The sequence below is a fragment of the Onychomys torridus genome, chromosome 3, assembly GCF_903995425.1.
Source record: "Onychomys torridus chromosome 3, mOncTor1.1, whole genome shotgun sequence".
Lineage (NCBI taxonomy): Eukaryota > Metazoa > Chordata > Mammalia > Rodentia > Cricetidae > Onychomys > Onychomys torridus.
The window spans coordinates 71935355-71962387 of NC_050445.1; the positions used below are offsets into that span (position 1 = coordinate 71935355).

General features: G+C 38.1%; 1 pseudogene; it reads right to left on the reverse strand.

The window, feature by feature from the left end:
- Positions 1–781: 781 nt before the first annotated feature.
- Positions 782–25569, reverse strand: LOC118580058 (annotated as a pseudogene).
- Between the last annotated feature and the right edge of the window lie 1464 nt (positions 25570–27033).

A 27033-nucleotide genomic window follows, 5' to 3' on the forward strand; every position in this document is an offset into this window, starting at 1 on the left:
AGATTTCAGCCATTAGAACAGCAGACTCACTGTGAAAAATCGTGGCGGTATCAATAGTGGAAAGCCGCACTTCTCATGGCTGGCCACCACCCATGGCAGCCAGCTGGAGGTGCGTGCCGGTTGGCGGAAGAATCACAAGCCATGGTTACCTTTCTAGAGCTTTATTGAGAGAGAAAGAGAGATAGGGACAGAGAATCTTCTGGTTTAGGCATAGCTAGGAGCATATGAGCAGAGAGAATGAAGAGACAGTTTAACATTGAGAGAAAGAAAGCTAAGATAAAGAGCAACTCTTTCCATTTGCCTGTTCACTGGCCAAAATTAGATAACTCCTGTAAAAGATTGGATTTTTTGTTATTTTTCTAAAGCATACTTGGGCCATCTCTCAGTACAGAGACGGATAAGCTTAGGAATCTTTAAGTAAAGCTTCAAGAAGACAGCCTAAGGGAAAGGAAGGACTGATTGAGTTGGAAGCCTTATTTCCCATGTCTGCAGCAGAGAGGCAGAAAAATAAAAACAAACGTGATCCGGAGCCAAGACCCCGAGTGCCCCCAGAGATCAAAGATGGATCTTGGGCACAAGCCGCCTTATCAGCTCGTCAGCTGAGAAGTGGGGAAGGGGTGGTGCTGTGTGAAGCAAGGACTCCTTGGGAATCCTTAACATCCAGCCTCCCCGTCGAGCTCAAAAAACATGCTGGCTTCACACAGCCCCAGGATGCACCCTATGGTGGTGGTCCTATCATGAAAAATATCTCAAGCTGCAGACATGGGAGGTGGCTGGAAATTTAGGCCTGCAATAGAGGCCGACCATAGCCAGTGAAGACCGTGGCCGGGGGTTCCCTGGTTTCAAGAATAACCAGTGAGGCGCCGGACACTCAATGGTCATTCTCACGGATTTAGGAAACCGTTTACAATAGCTGAAAAGGGGAAAACTCACCAATCAGAGGAGCAGGGTTGCATGTGGATTTGTGCGGCCAGGCGAATGGACAATGGTCTGTCATGTACGGAGCAGAGTCCCCAGTCTATGCTGAGCAGAGTTCCTGGTTCCGGGGTTTCCAGGTGCAGGGCGCCCGGAAGCACCCGTTCCATCACGGCACCAATGTTAGTTATTTTGGCGGCCTTACCCTGAGAGAAAACGTCCCTAACATGACAAGACCACAGAAGAGTTTTTATTAAAAGAGGATAGAGAATGTGACAGGCCTGTGTGAAACACACACATGGATAATGAGACAAGAAGAGGAGAGATGAGACCTGTGCAAAATGGCGCTGGCTTTTTAAAGAATGGGCCACTCATGCGTACAGGAATGCATGTGTTGACTCCACATGGCTGTGCATGCGCTTTACACAACCATGTAAAGCCATGGAATCCTAGCCACTCAAGATGTTCTGACCTGGAAATGGCTATTTTGAACCGGAAATAACTAGGTGGTCTGCCAGGCAAGCCCAACCGTGTGGACATGTTGTGATTTCCTATCACTGACCTCATCCATATAAGTGTTATGCTTAACAGACCTTTTAGAACACATTATAGAAACTCAAAACACCTGCTTATTAAGTCTAGGCTTCGAGGTTGCTGTCAATGTTTGTTTCAATCAGCTGAAACCAAAACACAAGGACCACATGGTATGAAGTGGGATTTCCCCGCTGTGGAGTTGTGAATGAGAACAGCCCCCGTATATTCATATGTTTGAATGCATGGTCCCACTTGGTGGGACTGTTGGAGAAAGATTGTTTTGGCCTTAGTGGAGGAGGTGTTTCACTGGTGGTGAGCTTTGAGTCTTAAACCCCCTATCACTCTCCTCTCTCTCTCTCTCTCTCTCTCTCTCTCTCTCTCTCTCTCTCTCTCTCTTTCTCTCTCTCTCTCTCCCTCCCTCCCTCCCTCTCTCTCCCTCCTACTTGCAGATAAAATGTAAACTACCAGCTACTGCTCTAGTGGCATGCATATCTGACTGATGCCATGTCCTCCAATGATGATCATGGACCCACCCTCTGAACTCTAAGGTCCAATACACGCTTTTTAAAATAAGTTGCTTGGTTATGGTGTCTCTTCATAGAATTCCAAAAGTAACTAAGATGCCACCTATAAAGAATTCCTTGTCTGCTTTATTACAAACAATTCCACGTTTTGGATAGCAAAGCATCATAAAATATTTACTGAATTAAAGCCTTATATGGTTTCATAATAACTTTTTCTACTACTTCTAAATATTTAAATTACTCCCCTTATAATATTTATATAGTCACTAAAATGCATTGATTCTGTTTGTTTGTTTGCTTCCTTGCTATTAGATGTGAACCAGAAGGTTATATCATTAGTGGTGTATTTCCAGCAGGCTGTTATTTGTGGGTGGAGTCTGTAGATGTTCCACCAAATGTCAGGGGACACATGGGATACAATAAGTTTCCAAGACAACCAGGAAATGGAAACTTCAGTCCACAGAGAGGGGTTGCTTTTCTTTCACTCTCACTGTGAAGACAAGCATGAAGTTACTGAACGATAAACATGTGCTTTAGGCTACTTAAATCAATATTCAATAAGAGCACATGATGTAAAATAGGGGCAGTTCGTTTCCAGTTTTTTGGGGAGCAGAGAGTGATGACAAGGAGCAAGGACTGCTAAGTAAAGGAAGGAATCACTATAAAAACAGGGACTGACATTCTTAACATCTTTGTTTAAGAAGAGCTACTTTGCTGGGCGGTGATAGCGAACACCTTTAATCCCAGCACACGGGAGGCAGAGCCAGGAGGATCTCTGTGAGTTTGAGGCCAGCCTGGTCTACCAAGTCAGTTCAAGGAAAGGTGCAAAGCTACACAGAGAAACCCTGTCTCAAAAAACCAACAACAACAACAAAAAGAAGAGCTACTTCAATTTTACTTAATGTGTAGTAGCTTAGAAAGTTGTAAATTAGTATAAGTTTGAAAGTTTATATTGATTGACAATTTGGTAGAATATAGAGTCACCTTGGAGAAAAGACTCTAGACAAATCTGTTAGAGATTATGTAGATTAAGTTAATTAAGGTAGATTAACCCACTCTTTAAAAAAAAAAAACAAACAACTTTTTATTGATTCCTTGTGGATTTTTCATCATGCATCCCAAAACCATTAATTTATCTCCTCATCCCTTCATATGTGCCCTCTGCCCTTGCAACCTCCTCTCAAAAATAAGAGAAAATGTAAAGAAAAATAAATAAATAAATAACGAAAAAGGAAGAAAAGTCTCAGTACTAAGCTGTAGTGAGTCTCACAGTAAATCTTTTAGTCCACACAACTTTACTTGTAAGTGTTCATTGCAATGAGTCATTGGTCTAGTTTGAGGCCTCTGGCTTCTGCTATACCCTCTTACTAGACCCTCACCGGGACTCCTCTTGAATATGCTGTTGTCTTGTGTTATGGAGATTCTGCAGCTTTAGATCTGCAGGTCTAGTCCCTGCCCCTTCTAATGCTCCAGCAAGTCACAGATGAGTTGGATGCTGGGGTGGGCCAACTCATAGCCCCTGCTCTGGGTCTGAATGGTAGCTGGGTTGGTCAGTCTGCCAGATCTCCCTCATCATCACCACCAGGGACAGCTCTCTTACACTGCCTGGACAGATAACATACTACAGCAGACGAAAAGAGGGGCAGTTCTCCTGCTCTCACTTTTACTAGGGGAGGCATGATTCCATGTGATAGGGTAACATACTAAAAACAAAGGGAAGAAAGGCAGCTGAGCCCAATCATTTATTTCATTCTCTCTGCTTCCTGACCTTAGACTCACATGTGGCCAACTGCCTGAGTATTCTGAGGCCATGACCTTCCTACAGTGATAATGGACTACATCCCATAATTGCTAGCCAAAATAATCCCTTTCTTCTTTTTTTATTATATAGTTTTGAAGTTTCTGAGATTATAGTGTAATTAAAATCATTTCTCCCCATACCTTTCCTCTCTCCACCCTATCTATCCCATGTATCACCTTCATACCAGCTCTTTTTCCAATTCATGGCCTCTTTTTTCATTTACTGTTGCTGTGTGTGTGTGTGTGTGTGTGTGTGTGTGTGTGTGTGTGTGTGTATTCCTAAATGCATAAATGCAGACCCTATAATGCTATCTGGATATATGTGTTTTCAGGGCATTGGATAACCAGTTGGTATGTTATTCCCTGGAAAAGACATTCTCCTACTCTCAACATTTCTTAGTGGTCTTGAGAACTTTTTCTAAGATTAAGGCCTCCTGGAATGTCCCTGTTCCACATTAACATGTCTCTTAGTGTAGTCCTTGTTCAAATTATGTTTAGATAGCCAGTTTGTTGAGACTTCATTGGTGTAAATTTTTTTAACAGTTTAAAACAAAATCAGACAGCAAATTTCCCATTGCTCAGCTTATGAGAATTGTTCTACTCACTCCTCCATAATGAAATACCCAGTTATTAAAAAATATGAAAAGGTAAAGGAAATTGTTATTTTGTATCTGAGTTATTGTGGAGTGTAAGATGTATTCAACAGAGTGCAATGCCTTCAAATTTGAGCACTAATTGTAACATACATATTCTTTTTAAATAAAAAGAGCCTATATCTGTTTATAAAGGATTGGTGGTACATCTCCAAAGAAATCATACAAATGCTGGGCATTGGTGACACAGCCCTTTAATCCCAGCAATTGGGAGGCAGGACAGTCAGGATTACACAGAGAAACCCTGTCTAGAAAACAAACAAGCAAACAACAGAAAATACAGATTAAAAAAAAAAAAACATACAAACACCCAAAAGATCCATGAAAGGATTTGCAGTATATACAGTATCTTGGGTATATATTAACAAACACCAAAACCACAAGCAGCTATGACCTCATGACTGTTAGAAAGTCCTTAACCAAAAAGATGAAAGCTCACATGTGCTACTGATATATGCATGCACATCTCTTCGGACTTAAGAAATATTTGCCAGCAAATGCTTTCTGATAATACCACATAGATATTTCACAACAATGTTTTGTAACTAATCCTTTCCATACTTGTTTATAAACCACAATGTATCTAGAAAAACTTGACTTCAAACTGATGAATTCACATTTTGTATAAATTCTGTTGGATTATGGTAGCAAAATGAAAATCCAAATATACTGGTGAAGAAGTTCAACAATTTTTGAAAACAACAAGAAAGTTCTTTAGAAAACAACAACAAAAAAAACAAACTTATCATATGAGCCAACTTTCTTACCATTGCATGTATGCCAAAAAATTGAAATTGATATGTCAAATAGAAGTTTACACTCTAGCCTCATGGTGGAATTCTTTCCAATTACCATGATCTAAAAGCAACCTAAGTATTCAACTGGAAAATGGATTTTAAATGTGTAATGTGGTAATTTTTCTTTAGGGAAACAAGTGTTTCTAGGAGTGAATAACAGTATGTCTGTGAAAAACAACAACAAAAAGAGAGATGATAGATAGACAGATAAATATATAATAGATATAAGACAGGCAGATAGATAGATAGCTAGCTAGCTAGCTAGATAGATAGATAGATAATATGTAGCATTTTTCAAAATTCAACTTTACAGCTTTCTTGATAAAATTATTTTTAAATGTTTAACTTAGTATAATTTTTACATCATTTGGATGTATCTTTTAAAAAGCTGTTTAGATACTGGAGCCCCTGAGAGTCTAATGGGTTTCATGAAAAGGAGTCAATGTATTGACTACAAAGAAGTAATTGATGATGGTATTCTAATAGATCCATTAAACTAATGTAGTCATCCTGACACAAATAATTTATCCTTTTTTACCCAGAGTAAAACCCTGACTGGATGCATAAGTCTTCCATGATTGAATTTATCATCAACATGAAGTGGACCATTCCCTCCTTTGCACTGATTGTGCTGTACTGCTTTTCATTCAGTGGAAGAAGAGCAGTAAAGACAGAACACCCATGTCACTCCTTTGAAAGACTGTCACGGAGCCCTGTGGATTTCTTCTGAAACTTTCACAGGCAGTCTCTCTATTGAAAATTATTCTCTGAGGTATGGGGAGATAAGTCTTTCAATTATGTTTTATCATCAAATAAAGGATGATCTGAATGTTCACATTGTTTATGACAATTATATTTAGGGTAATTTTACCATTTTTATATAAAGCACTTTAATTTTGTCAGGTATGTTAACCACCAACTTATTACAATGAGAATGTGTTTTCATGGAAAGAGTAAAATTAGTGGCCAAATGAGAAAAGCCAAATGGAAAGTTATTCATTATGCTGTCCGTCTTAAACACTCCACTATGAACAATTCATTTTTATATGAAGTCAATAAGTAAATGATAAAATTACTTATTCAGAAGCTCCAGAATTAATCGCTGGTCTCAAGTCAACACAGAGCTAAGTATAAACAAGCACTAGCTAACTACTGTTCCAGGTTTTACTACTGACTCTTCGCCACTTTTAGAGGCACTGACATTTTAAAAATCTCTATAGTGTCTAACTACTTGTGGATTCAGTGATGAATTTTTCAAAGTTAGTAAGTTTCCTTTCTTTTCTTTTCTTCCTTTCCTTTCTTTCTTTTTTTTTCTTTCTTTCTTTCTTTCTCCCTCTCTTTCAACAAATGAAATCAATGGAATATGAGCAGAAAATATGATAAAATAGCCTCAGAGAAAGCGGTGTGATCTCATCCATACGTAAATGTTATAGTGACTTCTCTGAAATAAATGCCAAGGTGAGCAGCAAAGGCATCTAGGAAAAGCACCTAAATACTGTAGGATGATGACAGAACTAAATGGCCATTTTGAATTCCAAAAGGAGATATAGAGGTTTATATGAGCCTGGATTCAAGGAAGTGTGAATAATCCAATTGGCTTAGATCTCATTCTCCCAGAGCCACTAACCTGCTCTGAATTCATATCCCCACTTTTTTATGTAGGGATGTATTTATTATGTATTTCATTCACCCAAGAGCTGGCCAAAGTGGGAACTCCCTTAAGATCACTAGATTTTGCAGGAAGATTTTTCTTGGCAGAGGTATATAGCAAGAAGAAAAATGGGTTAATAATTTTTACTCTATCTGTGGTTTAGGAAGAGAAGCTTGTCAGTATATCATTGTTTATATGACAAGATATTTCCTGTCTGTCTTTGCAAATAAAAGTGTAGCGCACAAAAGACTTTTAGTGTCTGCTGTATCTTAAAACAGAAAGCAAAATTTTCTTCTCTGTATGCATCCTAATATGTTATGCTCTTTCTTTGGTATGTTTTTGGAAATGCATTATATCAACATTTCAAAATTTTATTAGATAATATTTATTGCTACAGCTCTAGTTAATACACAGCATAATATTTTTATTCTTCTGTTTGTCACTTTTCAATGATCTTGTTTGTGAATAACAATGGCATAGGTACCATGAGGTTTACTAATATCAGTAGTGTAGGTATCCTATTTTCATATTATTATATTTTTGTAATAAATGTTGACTATAAATAGGAACTTGGGTCACCATTAGGATACAGTTGTGATTTGGACATGGTTCCTGACTTCAAGGGACTTAGTTTAAGAAAAGAGAAGGAAATCTAAACAAATATAAATGGCCCACTGTGAAATATTTTGTCTAGTGTGTAGAATGTCTAATGTTTATAGTTTTAAATACAGAAATAACTCATGAATATGTCATTGGTAATAACAGCTTCATCCAATGGGCATTTTCTTTGCAATATTGGCTTAACTACTGTCATTTTAGCTCATTACATAGTATTGATTATCACTATGAAAATAACTGTCAGAATGGAGACAAAGATGTTTTCTAAAAAATGTCAGATATTGTTATCTGAGATTTTCTTTTTATATTTCTGAATATTCTTTTCTTTTTGACATATCCCTGATCTTGGTAAATTTTATTAAATTGGCATTTCTTATCTATAAAATTAAATAAGAATATCAAAGATAACATACCAGTTTTCTTTTCCCTAAATCATTGGGATTTTACTGTTGATCACATGTTCATAGATTAGAAATAAAATGTTTCTATGGGTAGTTGTAGGTCATTACAAAATGCAGTGCATTATTTAAGTTAGATGAAAACATTGGACCTGTAGTGATGTCAACGACTATGGCCCTAGAGATGATGGAATGACTAAAATAAGAGTTTGGAATTTCCAGAGACGCAGGGATGGTCCAAGACACAAAAATCAGTCAATATAATCCACCATGTAAATAAACTGAAAAAATAAAAACATATGATCATCTCATTAGATCCAGAAAAAGTTTTGGACAAAATCCAACAGCCTTTATGATAAAAGTATTGTAAAGATTACAGATAAAAGAGACATACCTAAGCATAAAAGGGACAATTTACAGTAAGCCTATAGCCAACATCAAATTAAATGAAGAGCAACTCAAAGCAATTCCACCAAAATCAGGAATAAGATTGGGATTCCCACTCCTTTTATATCTATTCAATATAGTAAGAGCAATAAGAAAACTGAAAGAGATCAAGGGTTACAAATATGAAAAGAAGATGTCAAAGTATCATCATTTGCAGATGATATAATAGTATTCATATGTGAACCAAAAAGTCCTAGTAGAGAAACACCTTTAGTCAAGTGGCTGGATACAGGTTTAGCTTAAAAAAATCAGTAGCCCTTCTATTTCAAGTGGCCAACAGGCTGAGAAAGAAATCAGGGAAGTAGCACCATTCAAAAGTAGCCACAAATAATATAAAATATCTTGGGACAATTCTAACCAAGCAAGTGAAGATTACATGACAAAAAACTTCAAGTCTTTGAAGAAAGAAATTGAAGAAGATATCAGAAGATGGGAAAATTACCTATGCTCATGGATTGGCAGGATTAACATAGTAAAAATGGCCCTCCAAAAGCAATCTACATATTTAGTGAAATACCCATCAAAATTCTAACACAATTCTTTACAGACCTTGAAAGAATAACACTCAACTTCATAGTGAAAAAAAAAACAATAGCTAAAACAATACTGTATAATAAAAGAACAGTGTCCTTAATTTCAAGTTGAACTCCAGAGTTATAATAATTAAAAACTTCATAGCATTGGCATAAAAACAGAGAGGTTGATCAATGGAATTGACTAGAAGATCCAGACATAAATATACCTATAGACATGATTTTTTTTATATAAGGAAGCCAGAAATATATAATGGAAAAAAAGAAAGCATCTTCAACAAATTGTGCTGGCATAACTGGATTTCAACATGCAGAAGAATGCAAATAGATCCATATCTGTCACCTTGCACAAAACTGAAGTCTAAGTGGATCAAAGACATAAAACCAGATAGATGTACTGAACCTTATAGAAGAGGAAGTGGGCAACAGCCTTGAATGCATTGGCACAGGAGATGACTTAATGAACAGAACACTGTTCTGTTCAGGCACTAAGATCAACAATCAATAAATGAGACCTCATGAAATTGAAAAGCTTTTGTAAGCCAAAGGACACCATCAATAAAACAAAATGGCAGCCTAGAGAATGAGAAAAGATTTTCACCAACTTCACATCCAACAGAGGGCTAATAACCAATATACATAAAGAACTCAAGAAACTAGACATAAAAGAAACAAATAATCTAATTAAAAATGGAGTCCAGATCTAAACAGAGAATTTTCAATAAAAGAACAAGTGCCTGAGAAGCACTTAAAGAAATGTTCAACATCCTTAGCCATCTGAGAAATGCAAATCAAAACTACTTGGAAATTCCATTCTATACTTGTCAGCATGGTTAAGATAAAATTCACAAGAGATAGCCCATGCTGATGAGGATGTGGAACAAAGGGAACACTCCTTCATTGCACATGGGAGTGCATATTTATACAGCCACTATGGAAATCAATATGGCAGTTCCTCAGAAAATTGGGAATCAATCTATTTTAAGAACCAGCTATACCACTCTTGGACATATAACCAAAGGATGTTCCATCTTACTACAAGAACACTTGCTCAATTATGTTCATAATAGCCAGAAATTAGAAACAACCTAGATGTCTCTCAAATAGAAATAAGAATGGATAAAGAAAATATGGTGTTTTTAAATAATGGAGTAATACTCAGCTGTTAAAAAATAATGACATCATAAAATGCACAGGCAAATGGATGCAACTAGATAAAAATCATCCTGAGTGACATAACCCAGACCTTGAAAAACAAACATGGTATGTACTGACTCATAAGTGGGTATTAGCTATAAAGTAAAGGATAACTATGCCACAAACCACAGCCCAAGTGAGGCTAAGTAACAAGGAGGGCTCATGGATCTCCCCTGGTAAGAGAAAATAGAATTGATTCTGAGAATGAACTGGGGGCAGGAGGGGATAGGAACAGGAGGGATCAGGTGGAGGTGAAAAGGATGGAGGAAGGGAGTACTGGGTGAGACAACTGGAGTGGGGAAAGAGGTAGAAATCTAATGCAGAGGATATCTACGAAAGTGAGTCTGGAATCTACTAATGTGAGTATAGCAAAGTCACCTAGTAATGAAGGATACAGAGCCTGACCTGGCAATATTCCCAGCAGTGGGACTGGGACATCAATCTAGCCTCAAAACCTTTGACCTACAGGTCGAATCTGAAATCTGTCATGCCTGCAAGATATGCTGAGGTAATTTATGGGAATGGCCAACCAATGACTGGTCCAACTTGAGGCCCACACAAAGAGAGTGAACCCATGCCTGACACTGCCTGGGTTGGCCAGGAACCAGAGGCAGGACAGACCACTCAGAGACCCAGGATCAAACCAAACATGACTGGTAAGAAACAAAAAAGGGCAATGAAATGATTCCTTATGATATTTTGCTATAGTCATAGATCAGTGCCTAGCCCAGTTGTCATCAGATCTAACCCAGCAACTAATGGAGCAGATGCAGAGACTCACAGCCAACCACTAGGTGGAGCCAGGAGAACCCCACATAAGAGGAGGAAAAAGGATTGTAGGAGTCTGTCTTACAGTTTTTATTGCTGTGAAGAGACACCATGACTATGGCAACTCTTACAAAGAAAGACAGTTATGTAGGGTGGTTTAAATTTTCATAGGTTTAGTCCATTATTGTCATGGTACAATATGGTGGAGTGCAGGCAGACATGGTGTTGGATAAGTAGCTGAGAGTCCTACATCTTGACTTACAGGCAACAAGAAGTGATCTGAATCACTGGGTATGGCTTGAACATATATGAGACCTCAAAGCCCACCCCCACAGTGACACACTCCCTTCAACAAGGCCACACCTCCTACTACTGCTACTCCTTATGGGGGCTATTTCCTTTCAAACCAACACAATTCCAGAGAAACCAAGGATACCATGAGAACATGGCCTGCAGAATCACCTAAGCCAGGGTCATAGAAGCCAAGAGACTGAAGTCAGAGAGGCTGTCTAGGTCTGAGCTAGGTTCTCTGCATGTACCTTATGGCTGTATAGCTTTGTGTTCTTGTAGGACTCCTAACAGTGGGAGAGAGGGCTGTCTCTGACTCTTTGCCTGAGCTTGGGACCTTTTTTCTCCCACTAGGTTTCCTAGTCCAGCCCTGATAATAAGGATTTGTTATTCACGATGTTTTGACTTATTCTAACTTGTTAGACCATGTCTGGATGATATCCCTGGGAGGCCTGCTTTTTTTCTGAAAGAAAAAGGAGGAATGGATCTGGGTGAGAGGAGACGAGGGGCCTTTGGCTGGGAGAGGTGGAGGGAGGAGAGGATATGGTGGGGATGTAATGCATGAGAGAAGAATGAAAAGGGCAAGTTTGGTATTTATGAGGAGTAGCAGTTGTTGATGTTTATATTGGTTTAGTTTCCACACACTGTTCACCTTCACCTAATTTTTTACTGTATTTACAACAATTAAAATTTAAAAAAACTAAATATCTTTGAAACTTATTAATTTCTTCCTGATATTTAAAAGGCATCAAAGCAGTAAAACTTGTATGAAAAATGATCTTCCTATTTAATTCAGAGGAAACTCATATATCTCCTTTTGAGACCAGGAATTGAACCTGCCCATAGTTAGCAAATTGGTGCATCAAGTGTGCTGTACATGTTAAATGAACAGAGACTGCTTGACAAACACTATTCTTTTCATGCACAAATGGTAACATAAAGCCAACTTTTCAGAACTATAAATAGCACATTTGTGAGAAATAATAGTGTGGTGATATTTTATTTGTATGTTAATACACAAATTTTGCCTGGAGATCAGAGGTCATAGTTAGCCATAAGCAGAAGTCAAGGGGTGGTAGCACACAACCTTAATCTGTTCACATGGCAGGCAGAGTCTCTGTGTGTTCAAGGACACATCCAAGGGTGGTGACTCACGCCTTTAATCCCAGTACCAATTGTAGAGACCTGGAGGTCTGTATAGGCAGGCAGTGAGGAGGAAGTGATGTGGCTGGGCTTACAGCCAATGAGAAGGCAGAACAGGAAGGCAATAAAGACACAGGTTAGACAGAAAGAGGCTCTCTTGGGAAGCCATGGCAACATGGTGAGCTAAGGTTAGTTGGCGGCTATTCCTCTGATCTCTACAGCTTGCACCCCTGTATTTGGCTCTGTGTTTCTTATTTAATAAGACTGTTTAGAAATTCGTCTACATAATAGTACTGCTGTTAGTTGAAACTTTATTTTAAAATATAGCTAATACAGGGAAATTATGTTTAGACCAAGAAAAATGTTAGTTTGAAAAAACAAGTCTTGTGTTTAATGAAGTATTGTGATCTAGCATTTTTATTTTTAAAGGTCTTCTTACATGTGAGATTATAACTTATGTTTCATAATTTAAATCACTCAATGCCTCTTGTGAATTTGCTGTCAGAAATAGCAGTTGTGCCCAATGTATAACTTACGTTTGCATATAATTTTGCACTGTTATACTACCAAATGATTTAACCTCTTTAAACCTTAAATGGATTTCTAAAAGTAGAAACCCTAATTAAGGACCCAAAGCACAGAACAGATGCCCATTCACACTGAATAGCCTCTAACATTAATGGAAAAGGAGAGGATTAGTCACCAAGGGGACTGTAACTTATTTAAAGATGTGTAAAATATATAATTACCTTGTTTCCAACATGAAGTTTCAACTCTGAGAAATAGAACTGTAAGATAGGAAAGTCAATCACTTCTCTAGGACATTTTTTGGCTTCTACTCTTATTGTAACTCCTTGTCACATTTGGGCATATTCTTTATATTACTGGGCTCTATAAAATTCAAATTAACATTTAAAAATAAGATAAGTACATTCTGTTACATGTACTGTATACCAATTTTAAGGACTATTATACACTTCAAAATAATAACTAAACCAGTCATTGTTCAAAAATATATTGTATCCTGTAAGACCAAATTAACTGAATGGGTAAGTTGAGGGCAGTTTATGGGATATAGGGTTAGATGTGGAGCCTTTTCAACTATCTGTAGTTGCTCACATGTGCAGTTTAGGGAAACTAACTTTTTGTGAGCATATGAAGTCATCCAGTCATGCCATAGGCATGCCACTATCACATCACATCTTTTCACAGTGTGAAATATTGAATTATCTAGTTCATATCCAGAAGGATATTATATTTATTGATTACTGTCATTTTTGTATGATAATTACAGAAAAAGCACATCTATGCAATTCAGATTGAGCTGTAATAAAAGCCCAAAGGCATGTGACTTCGCAGGTAGAGTTTTGGAAATTGGATTTGTCTTATGGGTTTGTTGAAAATCATAGATGCATGAACTTAACATTTGAGAGTAATTTATATCTAGACAGTGAGTATTATTAGTACATTCACAATACAAAATCTAGACATTTTAGTATGTTAGGTAGAGTGTTTCATTCCAAATCAATAAAAAGATCTTTGTTACACAGCTAAAAGTGTTGCACACATCTAACTTGTGTGTCAGTCATTGGTCATTGAGGTATGATTCCCTACATTAGTTGTGAGCTACAGAATTCTCATCTGGTCAGGCGGCGGTGGCACATGCCTTTAATCCCAGTACTCGAGTGGCAGAGCCAGGAGGATTTCTGTGAGTTCAAGGCCAGCCTAGTCTACAGAGTGAGATCCAGGACAGGCATCAAAACTACACAGAGAAACCTTGTCTCTAAAAACAAAACAAAACAAACAAACAAACAAAAAGAATTCTAATATGAAGGTACTAAAGATTCTAGCTTGTTTAGAAACAAACAGATACTAGGTCAAAATTTAGAGTGGCTCATGGACACAGTGTCTCTGCTCAATAGTTAGGTACTGAGCATAGGCTCTAAGCAAGACACTGGGATTCAGAGAACGGAGCATGTGATTCCACTTTATGTCATTATTCCCCAGTATCAGTAAAGTTATAACTAACTCATTTCCTTCACTGTCGTTTATGACAAAGCAAAGCTGAAAAAAAACCAGGTTCTCACTACATAGCTCTGGCTAATCTCAAACTAATGGTAATCCTGCTGCCTCAGGCTCTCATTGCTAGCATCACAGATGAGTTATTCTACTTTGCTTGAGGAAAAAAAAGTATTTAAGACTTTCTCTGGAACTTGCACTCTTTTTTTTTTTCTCATTATGCTTGTTTTAATGGGTCTCAAAGTCATGTGACAGAATTTTGGTCAAGTTGTTCCCAATTAAAAGTACTGGCTTTGGAAACTAAAGCTTAAAACTGCCACACACAAAAAGATGGTCCACAAACATTATCCTCTCCTTCTGAAAGTTTTCTGATGCAGTTGAAAGGACCAAGTAGATGTTCAGAGATCAGGCCTCAATTTCACTTTCCTGAGACTTGAGGAAGCAGGTTCTGGGAGGGCCATGAACAAAAGACATAGTCTTTGCAGTGGCTCCCTTTCTGTATGTACTCTGACCACTCAAGGTTTGGCCAGTTGTTTACTGTCTGGAACCCCTCACCAACTTAGAGCTACATGCATGGGTCAATGTGAATGTGGAAGGCCAGCCAGCCCCTATAGCAGCTCAAGGACAGAGCCTGGGCCATTGAGTCATCCCCCACAATCAGTATGTGAAAGGCTAGCCAGGCCCCATGGCAGCTCAAGGACAAATCCTGGGACTTGTCCAGGCCTCCCAAAAATGATAACTGTAACCCTCAACCAGTAAATTCAAAGGTTATATACCCTCACCCAATAATATGACTCAAAGGGTTGTACCACTCTGCTTATGATTTTTTCCTTCAAAAACCCCTCAACCTGAGAGCTCAGGGCCATCCTCCGGCACCTGCTGTGTTGGACATGAACCAAGCCCAGGCTTGCTTTTTAATCAAAAAACCCCTGTGTGTTTTGCATCAGATATGAGCTCTGTGGTGGTCTTGCTCAGGGGTCTTGCAACATGGGCACAACAAAGTGCCATCATTAACCGGTTGTGTATTATTAAACTTAGATGGCCCATTGAGATGAACAGTTCTGAGATACTCTTCCACCACTGAATAAGACTAGGGTGGCAGGAGTAAGTGATAATATTTTTAGCCTTCTGAGCTTTCTGGGCAGACCTTGTGACTTCACCAGCTCCAGCAGCCATCTTGTTCACAGCTTTGATGACACCCACAGCAACTGTCTGCCTCATGTCACAAAACAGCAAAATGACCCAGTAGATTATGGTCAGAGAAGCCCTCAACACACATGGACTTGCCAGGGATGATATTAACAATGACTGCCTCACCAGATTCTAAGAATTGGGGGATATCTTTTAGCTTCTTACTAGAATGATGATCAATCTTTTCTTTAAGCTCAGCAAACTTGCATGCTACATGAGCTGTGACCATCCAGTACAGGAGCATAGCCAGCACTAATGTGGCCTGGGTGGTTCAGGATAATCACCTGAGAAGCGAAGCCAGCTGCTTCCATTGGTGGGTCATTTTTGCTGTCACCAGCAATGTTACCATGTCTAACATCTTTGATGGACATGTTCTTTACATGGAAGCCCACGCTGTGAAGCTTCATGGTGTGTTTCAACAGACTTGACTTCTGCAAAGTTAACTACCATGCCAGGTTTAAAACACTAGTCTCCACTCAACCCACAGGGACAATCCCAATACCAGCAACTTTGTAGACATCCTGGAGGGGCAGTTGCAGAGGCTGGTCAGTTGGACAAGTTGGTGGCAAGATGTGATCCAAAGCTTCCAGCAGTGTGGACTCACTAGCACTGCCATCTTTGTGGGTCACTTTTCATCCTTTGAACTGAGGCATATTAGCACTTAACTCTAGCATATTTTCACCATTCCAAACATAAATTGGCACAATCCTACAGTGTCACAGTTTTAGCCAGGTTTCTTCATGTGGGTGCTGACTTCCTTAACAATTTCTTGTATCTCTTCTGGCTGTAGAGTGGCTTGGTGTAATCCATTTTATTGACACCAATAATTAGCTGTTCACACCCAGAGTGTGATCCAGAAGGGCATGCTCATGGGTCTGCCCATTCTTGGAGATACCAGCTTCAAATTCACCAACACTAGCAGCAACAATCAGGACAGCACAGTCAGCTTGCAATTGCCTGTAGTCATGTTTTTGATAAAGTCTCTGAGTTCTAGGACATCAATGATAGTCACATAGTATTTGCTGGTCTCAAATTTCCACAAGGGGATGTCAATAGTGATATCACACCCACACTCACACTCAGCTTTTTTTAGGACCCAGACACACCTGAAGGAGCATCTGGGTAGTCTCCTTTCAAATTTTTCAATGGTCTGTCAATTCCACTACATTTGTAGATCAGGTGGCTGGTTGTGGTGGACTTACCCAAATCTACATGTCCAATGATAATGATGTTGTTATGAGTCTTTTCCTTTCCCCCTTTTGGCTTTGAATTAGCAGTAGTTTCCACACCTGTGTCCTGATGGCAAACTTGGGAAAAAGCACTCTTTTATAATTATTTACTGTGTTTGACCATTCTTGATCCTCACATAACCCTGTTATACTGGTGTCATCATTAACATCCCCATTTTGTAGATAACATACAAAAACACAGAGATGAAATCACTCAACACACTGAGAAAATGGATGAAAGAGTGAGTTCCATTCCAATGATAGCTGTTGAATCCCTGGCTTTAGTCACCTAGCTTTGTTGTTTTAGTAACCACTAAAACGTCAGTGTAGGTCCACATCTGAAAATTCTGGCTAACATGTCTAATGTTCACCAGGAAAAAAAAAAGCAATTGCTTGTCTATATTTTAACATATCTTCTCCCTATTAATTTCTTGTTTCCCATCTCTTATCCCTCTTGCTAGCAGTGTCTGCCGCTGTACCTCCCCATCCTTTTATTTCATATTGTTGACAGCAGTTCTCCACCACATGTCTATTTGTCCTAATTAAATTGTCAAGAAACAAGAAGCAAGGTGCCGCTTCACCATGATCTCAGGTGAAACTTCTGGAACCATCCACTGCCATGTACATTCAGTGCTGGCCTGATCCAAAATCTCAGTGCAGTGTTGTCCCTGCAACCTTGCTGGCAGTCAGCAAAGAGTTACACACTGCCTTCACTACTCATTTCTCTACTTAAAAGTTAGACAAAAGCTTCCTTATTAGAATTTTATCATTCTTTGAATCTCTGATTTTTCTACCCCAACCTCACTAACAAGATGTATGGCTCTTAGTGCTATCAAATTGGCATCTGCAAAATGTCTCTGTCTCAGTGTCAATGAAAACATTATCTATAACTCAGACATGGAATCTGATCACATTCTCAGCAATTAGGTAGAATGTGCAGAAAAGGGAAGGGATGACTGATCTTATCTTAAAATTTTGCTGACCACACAGGTAAAACATTAAGAAAGGCATTAAACATACTGATCTTAGATGCTTATACATCACTCATGTTGAATTCTTCATATTTTAACTGAATATTACAACAGTAATGTTAGATAGCCATATGATAATGTACACAAAAAACACATTTTTTGTGAATATGGAATGATGAGTACACTAGGTAAAGAGACAGAAATATATGAATATGAAAAAGTTATAAAGTATCTAAATTAATATAGAATAAACAATGCTCAAAGACAGTCAGAATTTAAAAACGGGAGTTGGCAAACTGAACAACATTTTGGCTGTTCATTAGGAATGCACTGTTGACTTTGGAGAAAGGAACTTATGTGAGGTTACCAAGGGTAACAGCAGCTTGTAAGGGACCAGGTAGTGACAGGGAGAAGACTCAGGAAGTATTAAGTGATTTTATGAAATGATTAGTGGCACAAAGAAAGAGCTGTACGATCCAGGCTTTCCTTTTAGAATTATGTAAAACATCGAGAGGAAGAAGAAAAGATTGTTAGTTGACAAGAAAAGTCAAAGCCATATGCCAAATGACAGATTTTCTTGAAGAAATGTTAGCTTAGAAGAAAAAAGCATTTGCCTAATCACATTATCCCATGAACGATGATGACAAAAAGCAGAAGATAAAGGGAGGGAAATGACATCTAAATTCTTTTGCCTGAATTTTTTTTCTTTTGTTGTATTTTTGTCCTCTTAAGTGAAGGCAATTCCTGGCAAACAATCTTCACAAAAACTTGGAATAATAAGTGGATGCTTTCATGACAGTGTGTTTTGGGGAGTTCACGGGAGAGACAGAGGAAATATTCCATCACCTGGAAGTGATCTCTGCTAACATCACTCTTGTCTGTCTTCCAGACCTTCATGTACTAGTCCTTCATCCCATCTGTGCCAGAGGCCATCTCTATGACACAAAAACAACCACTAAGCCTTTCAAGTCCATCTCAAAGGACTTTTTCAGGCCGATGGAATAGAAATATTTTAGAATGTTCATTCTGACCTCTTTGGCAGTCACTGAAGTGCCCTGAGAGCAGCAGATGCCAAAAATTCCAATACAGATATCTAGTTTAATTTCTTCTTCACTGTATAAGTAAATGGGTTGTCAGTGACAGTATTGCCCTAAGAGAAGCACTGTAGTAAACAGTCAAAGCAGCAGAACATTCAAACATTTCTAAGCCCGTAAACAAGCATAGAAGTTATATTTAATTAAACTAGAGCAGCAGAAAATGCTTCTCAGTCAGTAATCCAGCTCCCGACACCTCACCATCACTTTCTCTGTGCCAGTTTCTTTCACATTGTCTGAAGAAATTGCTTGATTTTTTTTTTAATTTTTGTCTCAATTACTGCTCTAAATGTTTTACACTAAGAATGGTGTAAGGTTTATTGACATCATGACTGCTTTTGCATTATATCTGGCTATGTGGTTACATTTAAAAAATACATTTGAATGACCTATGCAGGATCAGTGTATTATAATTTATGAATTTCTATACCATGCAAAGAACCATTCAAGAGCAAAGACTACAAACAATGTATACTTGATTTCCTTTTGCCAGGTTCAGTGGTAATAGTTGATTCACAAAAGATGAAGAGAACAGATCATCATATCCTCTATAATTTCTAAAGCTATCATTGGTTGTTGGTGGCCATGGAGTTTATCTGTGCTTAACTGGGAAAAAAATGGAAGGGTATGATTGGAAATAAATTCTAAAGTTAGCTTTTCAGCACTCACTAAAACTAAGGAACAAATAACTTCTGAAAATTCTTGCTTAATTCTATATAATAAGAAAGAAGCCTCAGTTCCATTCTAGTATTATTTTCAAATTAAGTCAGCAATGAGGTAATATTCAGGAAACCAAAGATTAAGCGTCAACAGAAGTTTTAGCATTTCTGAGGATGTCCAATCTTTTGACTTTGCTACATAAGTTTGTCATGTACAAAGTTCATCCTTGAGAACGACATAATTGTGTTAAAAATACATAACATTACAAAAACAATGTGTCAGTGTTTTAAGTACAAAAAAAAATTGGTTTTGTGTTGTTTTGATCTCAGCTTTCTGGCCATAGGTGGCCTGGCCTGTAGATTGTATTTGCCTTTCAGAGTCAGTCTGGGTACTGCTTCTGATGCTGCCTTCAGTGGCCTTGGTATCTGGGCATGGACTGAAATCATGTGCAGCTTGCCAGCTGCATTTACTGACTGATAGAACGGTATTCTCTAGCAGCCCACTGAACCTAAAGTATGAGAATGCACTGGAAAAGGCGTGGGAGCTGGTGATGTGAGGTATTCATCTTCCTACCAGCGCATCATCCAAGTTGAAAGCCTTTCAACGCAAGACACGAATATTAATACATTAAACCGGCTATATACATTTTTCTTTTCATATATTTTTTAGCCAAAGTCAGATAAAATCCAAATGCTACTCTTTTGAGAAAGCAGTGTTTTATGTTGTTTTCAGGTCTACTTTGGGGATCCTGAAAACAAATGGGCCCAGATTTTAGTACCATCTCTTTTCTGGTCCCTAAATCTATTTAACTTGACTAAACTCTTCAAAAATAAACAGAAGCTCAGAGTTCCATTTTAGATGTTGATTCTCTTCCTTTTGCTAATGCATTTGGAATGTGATGTTTTTCTAATTAATAATTTTATATGAGCATGCATTCCACTCTGTGTTCTTAATCTTGGGGATGGTACTCCCTCAGTCACATGTAATCCCTCTATTTGTTATGTCATTAGTATCAGGTCTCTCTAAATTGGTGCATCTATCAAGGATCAAGGAAGAAATAGAAACCACTGAGTATTTTAAGCAGGAAGACATTTGATACAGAGTTAAGCACTTAGGGACACATTATAAGTGCCGAAAGAGCTAGCTGGTAGAAAGCATTGGGTCTCCTGGACCATCTCCATGAATAATACAGCACTGAGCAGCCTCTCAGAAGAGGGACTGCTACCAGGGTTATCCTGAAAGCAACCCACAGCCGCACTTCATACACATGTAAATCTGAAGAAAGGAAATGGAAATAAACATGAAGGAAAATACTCCACCACTCTATGGCTCACCTGCAGTCATATCCAAGAACACCATGAAATCAGCAGTATCTCAGTATTCCTGCTAAATGTATCCAATCAGCAAAACAAATGTTACAGCAACTACCTGGAAGGGATTCTAGGAAATTTTATTGTTTTAACCCCTTCAATTAGAACAAAATAGAGGTTTAAAGTACCTTTCCAGGCACCCATTGAATAATATAGAGTAACTCAACATCAATGTACATTAAGTCAATAAATATATTAGTGGTCACAATCTACTAATCTGGTCTTTGTCCATGATAGTAGCACTCATGAAACAGATAAAGCATAGTCATGTCAGGTGATTAGATAGAAGTATTCTTTGTGGTCTTATATCTGATGGAAGAATGAAAATCTTGTTCATTTCATCTACATAAATCCAGAGGAGCAACTCTTGCCAAATATTTCTGTTCATAGTTGTACTGTGAAAGCACTAATGCCTGGTCTTGGCTCTGTCACATTAATCATGCCATGTTGACTTGGCACTTTACTGTCTTTCAAGTGATTGATATCACAGAACTGTACCCATTAAAGCCACAGACAAAGAAGCAGACTGTTCCCTCTCAGGTTTTCAATCAAATTCAGATAATGACAGATTGTCTCAGAGAAAGGAGCCAAGGATCTTCCTTCACAGCTAAGATGGAAAATGTTAGATCTGCGATGCAATTATCATTAGAAAAGCAGACTGGAAGGAGGGCTGTCAGATATTTCTTATTGGGTATTTTTCTGAAAATAGTACCCATAACACAAGAGCACAGAGGAATTGTTCACTTCAGGGCATGACCTTTAATCAAATTTAAACAGACAGTGGGAAACCCAGAAGTGGAGGGAAGAAAACACTAGCTTGTTTCTTACAACTGTGTTAATCCAATGAACATTTATTGGCTCAACCAAAAACATAGGAGCATTTATTTATCAATTTCTACTTTTATGAGAATTAGATTTCCCGTCTTTACTCTTTGTGTGGGTTCTGAGTGCCTACATGGGGAAGCCATGGTGTACTGATGTACTGATTTTATCCTAGATGTTTTCACCAAAGAGTTATAGTTCATTTTACAGAAAACAAACCTCAACTTTACCACACTTGCTTATCATTACATTAAAACAATTGCCTCTGGGAGACAAGATGTACATCATACCAACTTATTCTATAGACCTAGATACAGCTATATATCTGTCGACAAAGACTGGGACTTCATTAATTCTTTGAGAATTTCATACAAAGAATTTTGGTTATATTTATCCCTCCTCCCAATTCCTCCCATATCCACTCCTCAGTTCTGTGTCATATTTTTCAAAACTCATAATATCCCCAAGCACTATAATCTAAGTGGTTGTTCTTTCAGTATGGTATACTTCTCAGTATTGCCTTATACTAAGGGTTCCAGGCACCCAAGAGTTTGTGGAAACTCAGTTATGTGCCAAGAGGATACCACTTAGGTGATCACGCCTGAAGATGTTCTGCTTGAATAGGAATACAAAACCAGGTCCTGCATTTGTGAAACTCCTGTAAGAATTAATGAGTTGAGCTGGGCAGTGGTGGCATACGCCTTTAATCCCAGCATTTAGGAGGCTGAGCCAGACAGATCTCTGTGAGAGTGAGATCCAGGACAGGCACCAAAAATTACACAGAGAAACCCTGTCTCAACCCCCTCCCCCCAATTTTAATAATTTAACTCTCCAAGACACATGAGCCTATCACCTATCCACAACTAGGTGATCATTTGGATGAATTATGCCATAGCATTAAACATCCTAAGTGTGATGATAGCCGTGTACTATATATGATCTGGGCCAATTACTAACTACATTCCACTAATCAGAAAAGAACGAAGGCGAAAGCAAGGAAGCTGAGTGTGACTTTGAAAAGGGGTATCTCTGTGTCCTGTGGGCCTGGAGCAGGAAGAAAAACTGGTAGTACTTGTAAACACAACAGTGTCTGAAACAATGGCTGAGACAAAGAGAATTTGAATAGAGCACAGAAACACAAATGTTACATTCCTGCTCTTTATATGTAAGAGTAATAACATCCCTGACAGTGAACATCCAGCCTCTACCAAAAGGTTTTAATTAAAGACATCTGCTTTCTGTCATTTTCAGAATTATATGATGCCCATCCTAGAACACATTCTCACAAACACCAGGAATTTAGATGCTGAACTCAAATGAGCAGTTACAGAAAATGTTTAGAGGATAGATTTCTGGGATTAAAAGAATGATATTAAGGCATCAGGACCTTCCAGTGTCTTTGAGCAGTAACTCTGCTTTGAAAGCAAGTGTTCTGATATTTGACATGAGAAAGGAAGAAAGGAGAGGGGGAAGAAAAACAAGAGAGGAAACAAAAGAGACAATATGAGGACAAAGTAAAGACCCCACAAGTGTGAAGAGAGAAAAGACAATGGGAGCAGAGAAAGATTAGAGAGAAGGAAGGATAGACAGAGGAAGAGAGGGAATAGGGGAACATACATCGCCATTCTTGTTGGAAAGGGGACCAGATCCTATTGTTTCCACCTCACAGATATGGACAAGAATGTGTTCTCTTCTGTTGTCTGAATGATTTATATCAACTCTAGAGAGTGGTGGCTACTGCACTGGACTTTACAGAAACGTTTAAAGACAGGGTAGGTGGTTGGTACTATTGTTGTTGTTTTTTTTTCTCTTTAGTTCTTTTTTTTTTTTAACTGAAAATGGATTTTTTCTTATAATATATTCTGATAAGGTTTCCCTTTCCCAAAACCCTTTCAGATCCTTTTCCCCATCCAACCAATTCCACACTCTACATTTTTCTCATTAGAATATAAACAGGCATCTAAAAACATAATAATAAAATTAAAACAGCCTGAATAGGAAAACAAAAATAACAAACAGAAAAAAAGATCATAAGAAATGCACAAGACACACATACAGAAAATGAGACACATAAATTTCCACACACAATAAAAACAAAATTGGAAGTAATAATATATAAACAAAATATTTGTTAGGGAAAAAACCTAACAATAATTCGTAGTAATACTCAGTTCTTTACATGGAAATATGTCCTTTTATCTTTCTTTCTTTCTTTTTTTTTTTTTAACATTTCCAGTCTATTTTAGAAAACGCTCCTGGTTCTTTCTGTGTGTATAAACAAATAAACAAAAGCTACCCAGACAAAGCATTGTGAGACCAAAATCCATTTAGTTTGTTTTTTTGTTGGCCATCTACTATTGGGCATGGGGCCTGCCCTTAAGTTTGATTTCTATATCCAATAAGACTCTGCTAGAGAAAACTAAGTTTTCCCTTGCAAGAAGTTGTCAATTGGATGTAGCTTCTGAGTTAGGGATGGAGGCTTATGTTCACTTCTCTCAGGACTGGATCCCATCCTGCCCAGACCTTGCAGGCTCCGTGTCTTGGACTCTGTGAATTCACATGTGTGTCGGTCCTGGTGTGTTTAGAAGGACCTGTTTTCTTGGTGTCCTCTGTCCTCTCTGGCTGTTATACTCTTTCTACCTCCTTTTCCACAGAGTTCCCTGAGCCCTAAGTGGCAGAGGAAGGATTTGATGGAGACATCTCATTTAGGACTGAGTGTTCTGAGGCCTCACACTCTGCATTTTGTCCAGTTGTGGGTCTCTATATACATTCCCTTCTGCTGCAGGAAGAAGCTTCTCTGATGATGGCTGATCTGTTCTTTTAAGAGGCTTAACTTGTATCCCAGTTTCTCTGGTTTCACTATAAAAATAGAGTAATATGTCTAACAACTTTTTATACACACAGAAAGAACCAGGAGCGTTTTCTAAAGTAGCCTGGAAATGCAAACAAAAAGAAAGAAAGAAAGAAAGAAAGAAAGAAAGAAAGAAAGAAAGAAAGAAAGAAAGAAAGAAAGAAAGAAAGAAAGAAAGTCTCACGTAAAGAACTGAGTGTTACCATGAATTGCACTTTCTATTAATGAATGCTTTCTGTCTTAATATCCAGTAGAAGAGAAAATCGACTCTAGTTTGTCCTTGTCATTTCTACTATTTGGATACCATTGTCAGCTCCTCTCAGTGTTTTGTCAACGCCTCTTATGTTTCCTCTCTTTCTTGGGTTCTCCAACTGTTCTTCATTTGACAATGCTTTCAGACAATTTATTCTTCCTGTCACTGGTATCGGATTTCTTTCTGCTACATTTTTCTTCAGTTTGAGTTTACAAAACAATACCTTTTAGAGTTAAGAAAACAATCAGGTTTTCAGAGAGAGGTGTGGAAACAAGAAAAACAATCAGACAATCATTCTACCTGTCTGGTATAAAGCTGCTACTTCAAAACAGTCCCAAGCACACAGGGTGTATGGTAAATGTGTATATTAAAACAAGGAGTCAGGAAGTCACACAGCTAATAGTTGTATGCATAAATTACTACATGATAAATAAAGTTACCATACCTCACTAAACATTTTTGACATTAAATATGTGGTTTTCACATACTAATAAATTTTATCAAAATCTAGGTGCCAAACAGGTATTTTACAGTTTTCTTGACACAAGGTACCTGAAGCTAGTAAAGCACAGATCCAGAGTACTGCCTCCCACTTCAGACAATAATACTAAAGAATGGCACGTCAGATTACCCACACTTTCCCCAAAGTGGCTACTAACCTATCCTTACAAGAAATCCCACAATGTTTGGTAATTTTAGTCAAGGTAGCAATTACTTACTTCTGTGTTATAAAGGCACAGCACCTGATCCAGGAGAACAGCCAGTATCAGAGTCCCACACAACAAACTGTGGAGGAGTTCTAAGCACGAGAACTTTGGACTCAGTGAAGGTAGGCGAGGCCATTTTCTTAGTCCAGAAGTATATAGTCACCAACCCAAAGGATGTAAAGCCTGAACTTGCAGACTTGGTTTTCTAATTTAATCACATCAACACTAATTTCTTTGTGGAAAACAGTATTCCAAGCTTCTACTAATGGCTCGTCCTTTCCATTGATGAATACCTGTCATGAGGCCTGTCAAGATCCCATCAAGAGTCACCACATAAAAATATCACACTCAAAATTCTAAGGTACTCAGCAGCCCTATATCTGGAACCAGAGTCAAAGGCAATTACTGGAACAAAAGTTGCTTCGGAAATATATATCATCATAAAATCTTAAGTGTTCTGTATTAGGAATTAGTTCTCTCTCTCTCTCTCTCTCTCTCTCTCTCTCTCTCTCTCTCTCTCTCTCATACACACACACACACATACACACACACACACACACACACACACATAGGGGCATGTACACATACAAACACAAACATTTATGTAAATACCTAGATGATGATGATGATGATTCTCTCCTCTCTCTCTCTCTCTCTCTTTCATCTATTTCTGTATAAAAAGAGGGAGTAAGAAGAAGATAAGGAGAGAGACAGAGGAAAAAGAGAAGGATTCTATGTTGTATTTCACAACCACTTTGACAGATCATGTGTGAATTCCCAGACTACTTGCTGTATGGCCTACCATGTCACCTAGCATGCTCAGCCTACCTGATTTACCATGCATCTTTATATACTGTTTTGAATTATTTTCTAGATTAATATCATACAGAAAAATTATAGAAAAGGAAGTAAAAGGTTTTGCATGTACACTGTTGTGCCAGGAGCCACCTTATTCATGTTGTGCCCACTGTATCTCTTTCATCAAGATTCCACTGAGTGGTCAACATATTCCAGAGAGGATTGTGAAAGGACATTTTAGTATCTTAATACAATGGTGACACCACAAAACAGTGCATCTCTGAGAATGTGCCCTTTAATTAAGCAACAAAACTACAATTAACTGTTGATTACAACTGCTGACTATTTTTTTTATTTTCCAAATTAAAGTGATAAAAGCAAACCCAATTATTTACCTCTGATTTCTTTCCTACCATAGATACAAATCTTCTGTTTTTTCAAATATTTGCATTATTTGCATATATATATATATATATATATATATATATATATGTGATTTTATATGCCTATATGGATAATGCATGAATAAATTATAAATAGGTACACATGTCCCCTGTATATATAAAAGACTATATATTTGTGTCATGGTGGTGCTATACCAGTTTTCTAGGACAGCTGCAACTCAGAAAAGCAAACTGGTAGTTTCGCTAGGAAATTCAGGACATCAGAGCTGTGTTGGCTAAAAGCCTTATAATCAAGGCCCTGGGAGCACTGGTCCAATTCTGAGATCTATACTTCTTGCCTAAGCCTGGCTGCATTTCTGACACTTTCTGACATTCCCTCTGGCTCTAAGCATGTATCT